The sequence below is a fragment of the Helianthus annuus genome, chromosome 8 (assembly GCF_002127325.2).
Source record: "Helianthus annuus cultivar XRQ/B chromosome 8, HanXRQr2.0-SUNRISE, whole genome shotgun sequence".
NCBI lineage: Eukaryota > Viridiplantae > Streptophyta > Magnoliopsida > Asterales > Asteraceae > Helianthus > Helianthus annuus.
Genome location: NC_035440.2, coordinates 107,339,607 through 107,346,259, shown reverse-complemented (window position 1 = coordinate 107,346,259; position 6,653 = coordinate 107,339,607). Strand labels below are relative to the sequence as shown.

The following is a 6,653-nucleotide window of genomic DNA, read 5'->3' as shown; positions in this document are numbered from 1 at the left end:
CTATATCAAAACCATGACCGCTACACTACCACTTCACACATGCCAGCTGTAATAGTGTTGTATCTCGTTCAAACATAGTATTTGGTGAATATCAGCTATCGCATAGACGACTTGTAAACTTATACGCCTATGTAATTACTAGGATTGACTACAGTCAAAACCAATTTACTTGTGGTATTATAAGGAGATAGTTTTTTTTTTTTTTTTTTGAACGAGAAAATGAAAATGTTATTCTTGTATTGAATCGCCCATGACCGACTATCTATAAAGTACAAGGAAAACAGGAGAATGTAAACAAAATTACTAGCGGCTAATGCAATTCTTCACGATCAAGCCATTTTAGTCCCGGCAATAATTTAACCAAAAACAACATGAACCGTTCATCAACAGCAGCAGCATTTCCCATATTGTCTAGCTGCGTAATATTTAAACCTCCGAAAATCGAATAAGCTTCCCAAAAATTCACCACAGTTTCATCACCATTAGCAACTTCTTCAAACTTTTTATCATAATCAAGTGTGTGTGACAGGGGAGATGAACATAGATGCCGCCTTGTATCTACGGTGTGTGCACCAATCTCGTTATAAGATATATCCAACACTCTTAGTGATTTCAGGAATCTCAAAGGGTCTAATGCCGTGAAACTACTGAGGTTATTGTGACTAAGGTTTAAGCATGAAAGAAGCTGCAAAGCCTCCAATCCTGTGAATAAATCCCAAAAACGCCATCAGTTATTTATATTTCTTTTACATATCTTTAGCATTTGAGATAAGAGATGATTTTAAAAACATCAATGTTTTACCTTCAATAGAATGAAGTTGGTTGTGGCTAAGATCAAGACTTTGGACCCATAATAACCGATCAAAGGATCCAATTTGCGATAATGATAGAGAATTCAGTCTTAAACACATAGAACCAGTGATATCCGAAGAATTCGACTCTTTATACTGCCAGCAGTACTTCATCAAAGACTCCTTGCAAGAAGTCACCTGCAACATCACTTAAGTACTTACAAATGGGTCTACTCTGGTTAAGTTTTTATCTCTAATCAATACCACTCTGCCGAAGTCAATAATTCTTGGTACTGTTCTATTTCACTCGATATCATCTCAGACTTCCATTTTGAAGGTGCGGGTTGCTCATAATTGCCAGTTACTTCAAAATATGATTTTAACAAATCTGTCACGTTTGAATTGACGTCAAATTTAGCGAAATTCTCATCTGTAAATGATATCCTCCGTAAACTACGTTCTTCAACATTTTGCAGATCATGGCTTACAGAAACCGTAAACGTAAAAGACCAGGGTCGGCACGGAACACCACTTAAAGATATTACGCCTTGAGAGGATTCCGAGCTAATCTTCACCTGAAAGATCTTTGACGAGTAAAGTTCGGCTTGAGGAATGGTCAGATGTGTCAACCAGGTTTGGCCATGGTTAAATTTATTTGTTGAAAGTGGGCTCCATGTAACATTCGTGAATAGGTCATTCTCAATTTGAAGGCTAACTGTGTGTAATGTTACACCTTCAACTGGTTCGTTAAAACAGAGAACGATAGGAAAGGTCGTTTTATTAATTTCGGAACCGTGAGGGGGCCATGAAGAAACCAAAATAGGCGTGTCGACATTAACAGTTTGGTCCAGGAGCCAGAGATGATAAAACCAGCCACTTTGATCGTCTGGGTCGGTAAAAACCGCATTTCTTACAAATTCGTATTCCTCCTTTAAAAATATCTCCTTCGGAAAATATCCTTCGACCTTTTTCTCCAGTAGATGAGATAGAAGTACACTGCAGACATCGAGAAATCACATAATGTAAATGATGACTTAAAAAGGCCAGATACGGCTTCCATGAAAATATAGGGTTCTCTACAAACTTTCACTAAAAAGATGGCTAAATGATGAGATAATGATCAGTTCAGTAGTTCAGTTCAGTAGAGTTGATAGTAAAGGTGTAATAAGTATTTGTATAGCAAGTTGCTGCGCACATCAGTGAGTAAGTTGAAATAGAAGTTAAAGAACTTCTGAACAAATCCAATATCGCAAGCCGGTACGAGCATAACCCATGCGTAATCAGCACCGGAATGTGCGTAACCTGCATTAAGCACGCAAAACTGACGCTTAAATGCGCATAATCCGCACCAGTTACGCGTCGAGCGCTGGGTTAAGTGCGTATCAAAGCTGGGTTACGCGGCGCATTACGGGTGTTTTCCTGCCACGTTACGCGTGACCGGCATTTAAACACACATAACCAACGCTGCGCGCATAAGCGATGCTTACATAAGCGATGCCTAAACGCGTGTTCACTAGAATGGGTGTAACCAACCACCACAAGTGGCCTAGTGGTGGAGTGAGTTGGGTTCTCCAATGGAGACCCAAGTTCAATTCCCATTAGTGCCACTTTGGTGGCCACCGACGCCCGCTTTAAAGCCGGACCGAGGACACTCGAGGTCTCGGGTTCGAAACATGTTTCTTACCCCTCTTTGATGGCTATGGGTATTTGCCGCCAGGGATCCTTGTCGGGTGGTGAACTGAGAAGGGAGATCCCTACCGCGGTCAGGGGTATCGTGCAACTACCCTTTTTTTTGAATGGGTGTAACTGGAATTAAACGCGTGTAACTGTTGACTGAAAGCGCGTAACTGTCGCTGGTTACTCGTGCAAAGCCGGTTTTGCGTCAAGCGCTGCGTTAATCACTTACCGGAGCTGGGTTACGGGTGTTACGTGGTGTCAAACGCACGTTTCCCGGCTCCGGTACGCGTAACCCAAGTAAAAATGCGTAACAGACGCCGCACACGTAATTGACGCCTGAACCCGCATAACCAACGCCGCTGGTTACGCGTCAAGCGATTGGTTAAGTGCGTGCCAGGCCACGTAATGTGACGCCCGAGTGCCCGACGAGCGTTTAGCAAACCTGGTACGTGTAACTGGCCCCGTACACGTAACCGGCATTTAAACATGCATAAACTGAGTTGTGCGTACCGAAAACCAGAAAGTCAGAACTTAGAAGCTGTATGGTAATTTTGAAATAATCATTTTTTAAACCAAGCCGTTCTGACCCGCAACCAGTTCCGACCTGAACCCATCCCGACCCTAACAAAAATAACCCTTTATTGAATCAACGTGTTTTAACCAAAGCTGTTCTGACCCGCAACCCAAACACGCCCGACCCGACCCGTTTACCAGACCTATTTCTGTAGAATAAAATTGAGGATATCCAACTGGATGAAAGCTGTTGACTTTAAATGGATTTAGGCCCAAGATAGTAATTAATTTTTTAGCTCATCTTGACCCAAAAACCCATCCTGATCCAAACCCATCCTAACCTTTTTTTTAAATTGGCCCATCCTGACCCATCACCCAACCCACCCATTTTGCCACCTCTACAGATAAATGATCAGTTCGGTAGTTCAGTTCAGGGGGTATCGAATAATTTGCAGAACAAAAGCTATACAAATACTTATTACACCTTTACTATCAACTCTACTGCTTGTCTGATAAAAGTGACGTGTGTGGGTTGGGTAACACGTCCAAACTGGTAGATTTGGAATAATTGAAATTCATCAGCTGGGGTTGGGTTGAACTAAAACACTTTTGATCAAAAAGTTCACTTTCTTAATTAATTAGTTTCATAGTATAGTTACAAAGGGTATCTTCAATAATTATCTTATCCTTTAACCAAAAGTTTATTGGAGCTTTTTATGCATTAGAAAAACACTATGAGTGGGCCGAGTGGCTTTCAACTTGTCCGCCCTGTATCTGTTTAAGCTAATTTTCTTTTTATTTTACCGTTTACAGATGAAACATAACCCGGATCGACACATTTATAAATAAATGGGTTGAAATTACCCCTTTTTCTCTGAATATAGAGCAATAAATGGGTCAATCAATGAAATTTGAAATAGATGGCCGGCCGTACCTACGATTATGCCAAGCAGAATAATTACTGAAGTTATCATTTATCATATCTGTTGTAAATTGTAGCTCCTTGTCATCTGATATGTTCTTCAACCCCGTTATAAATCTGAAAAGTGCATAACACATTCAGAGTACCTGCTAGATCCCGATTAATTACATACATTACAAAATACACGACTTCATCACCTCCTGTAATTCCATGCATGAAAATTGCGGGTGTCTCGCTTCTGGAAAAGATTTAGAAGCTTCAATTCCCGCTCTGTTGATGAATTCCCTTTGCTTATCACCCATTTTCGGTGCTGCCATGCTCCATAAGACTTGAAATTCTTCCTCAATGCAATCTCTACCTACATAACACACAAACTATTATAGTTCTTCAGACATCAGATAAAACTCCAATACTGTCAACAATCTTTTCATATATTATATTTCCACAAGATAGTTTTCCTCTCAAAGATGATTTAAAATAATAATTACGAGTACTAATGTGTGTAATATTCTCCATCAGAATACAAGTACAATCAGAAATACCTAGGGCAAGAAAAAATTGAGAGTTTGAAGATGGAAATTACTTTCTGAAGTTAATTTAATCTCTCTCTTTTTTTTATTTCTCCAACAAAATTTAATATTGGAATCACTTATTCTTCTAAGACAAAAGATCAAATACAAATAAATTTAACGTACAAAACGTACGAACTGAAGGTTTTGCTGAAAAAAAGCGCGGTTGCATTTTCGTACAAAATTACTCTACAAATGATCCTGTAGAGTAATTTTGATCTTTGTAGAGTAATTTTGTAAAATGTTCTTGTAGAGTAATTTTGATAGTTACCCTATAAGATCAAAATTACTCTACAGGTGTATCAAAATTACTATGCCTCAAAATTACTTTACAAGTGTATCAAAATTACTATGCATCAAAATTACTTTACAAGTGAATCAAAATTACTCTGCAAGTTTATCAAACAACATACAATTCAAAATTACTCTACAAATGATCCTTATGCATTTTACAAAACATTTTACAAAATTACTCTACAAGATCAAAATTACTCCGTACAAAAGTTACTCTACAAAATCAAAATTTCTTTACAGTATCATTTGTAGAGTAATTTTGATATTTACCCTACAAGCAGATAATTACAAAAATGCCACCGCATGTTTAGTACGTTAAAAGTTATTTGTAAGGGAACTTTACTCATTCTTCTAATGTAATAGAATAGAATGCATAAGTTAAGAAGGCATAGAAACTTACCACTCGCAATTCTTCATCAATAATGGCTTGAATCCGATCGGAATCTGCCTCAGATTGACTATGCTGAAATGCGAGTTTTCGATAATTCCAAGCGGTCATGAACTCCGGATTAGCCTCAATAAGTTTAGCATTGAGTTCTAGGGCTTTCTTGGTGTATCTAGAAACGCAAAGCCCCAACAGATCAATCTTCTCAATAACAAAAAGTAACGAAGAATGAATAAAACTGAAGATCTGAGAGAGAAATTGTACATATTGTTGTGATGATTATGAAGAAACTGAGTCTGGAGTGATGAGTGATCGAAGCTCGGCCGCCTTGAGAGCTGATGCATGTTCGTCAACTGGTGTTGTAGATTTCCTCGGTCTTCCGTGCATCTTTCACCAACCACAACTGGATTTATTACTTTTGGTCCTTGCTAAGGCTGGAGGGTGTGGGGCGTCACCCTTCGCCACCTGGCCGCCTATAGCGCCCCCCCCTCCAAATTCGACCACACCTCCGACGCCATAGCCGGGGCGCCTTTGATGCTCCGCCACCGGCAACGCACAGGGACCAAGACAAATTGAATGTTTTGGACCGTTGAAACGGTCAAAATTAAAAAAAAAAATTTACTTTTTATTTTATTTATAAAATCACACTATAAATATCAACTTCTACCTCTTTTTAAATCATTCCTTTCACTCTCTACCTCCATTTTTATACAACTCTCTTCATTTTTTTAAAAACTTCCAACAATGTTTCCTAACAACCCAAACAACCTATAGGATCCGACCAATCCGTATTGGCAAACTTTGCAAAACAACGAGCAAGAGGACCGCTATCGCCGAGACCCGCGTACGAGGGAGGTTGGATATTGTTCCCGAAGCCCAAGTCGAATCCTCTTCTATAAAAAAAAGAAGCCATAAAAAGAAGGATGAGACCGAAAAACGTGCGAAAAAGAAGGTAGAATTTTGGTCGCCTAAGGAAGAGTTCGAGTTGGCAAAAGTTTGGCTCGACGTGTCGGAGAACGAAATTGTTGGTAAATAATTTTTTTTATGCTTGTCTAAATATTATTTTTTATGCTTGTCTAAATAATATTTTTTTAGGAGACGACCAAGACATAAAGGCATTTTGGGGTCGTATACGCGATAAGTTTTTCGCCGCAATGGGTCGTGGCGTGTATCGAACCCCCGACTCTTTTTCGGGAAAGTGGGGGGCCTTGAGGACGAAGGTTAGCAACTTCAACAGCATATACAATAACCTCGTCAATAACATTCGAAGGAGAAGTGGTGCGAGCGATGTCGATATCATGACCGAAGCCCACACCGAGTATAGAATGCACCATGTGCATATGTTTATGTTTAACCTGGTAACCACATGGGAGCTTCTTCGCAAATCTCCAAAGTGGCACCTTGTGCCACCGTTCGACCCAACCTGCCCTAGATCCAAACGGTCCAAATCGACATCCACCACCGAACCTTCTGGGTCAGATGCTCGTACAGTAATTAATCTA

General features: G+C 39.7%; 1 pseudogene; it reads right to left on the bottom strand.

Annotated features, from left to right (window-relative positions):
* Positions 1 to 220: 220 nt before the first annotated feature.
* On the bottom strand, positions 221 to 5,683 carry LOC110870475 (annotated as a pseudogene).
* Positions 5,684 to 6,653: the final 970 nt, after the last annotated feature.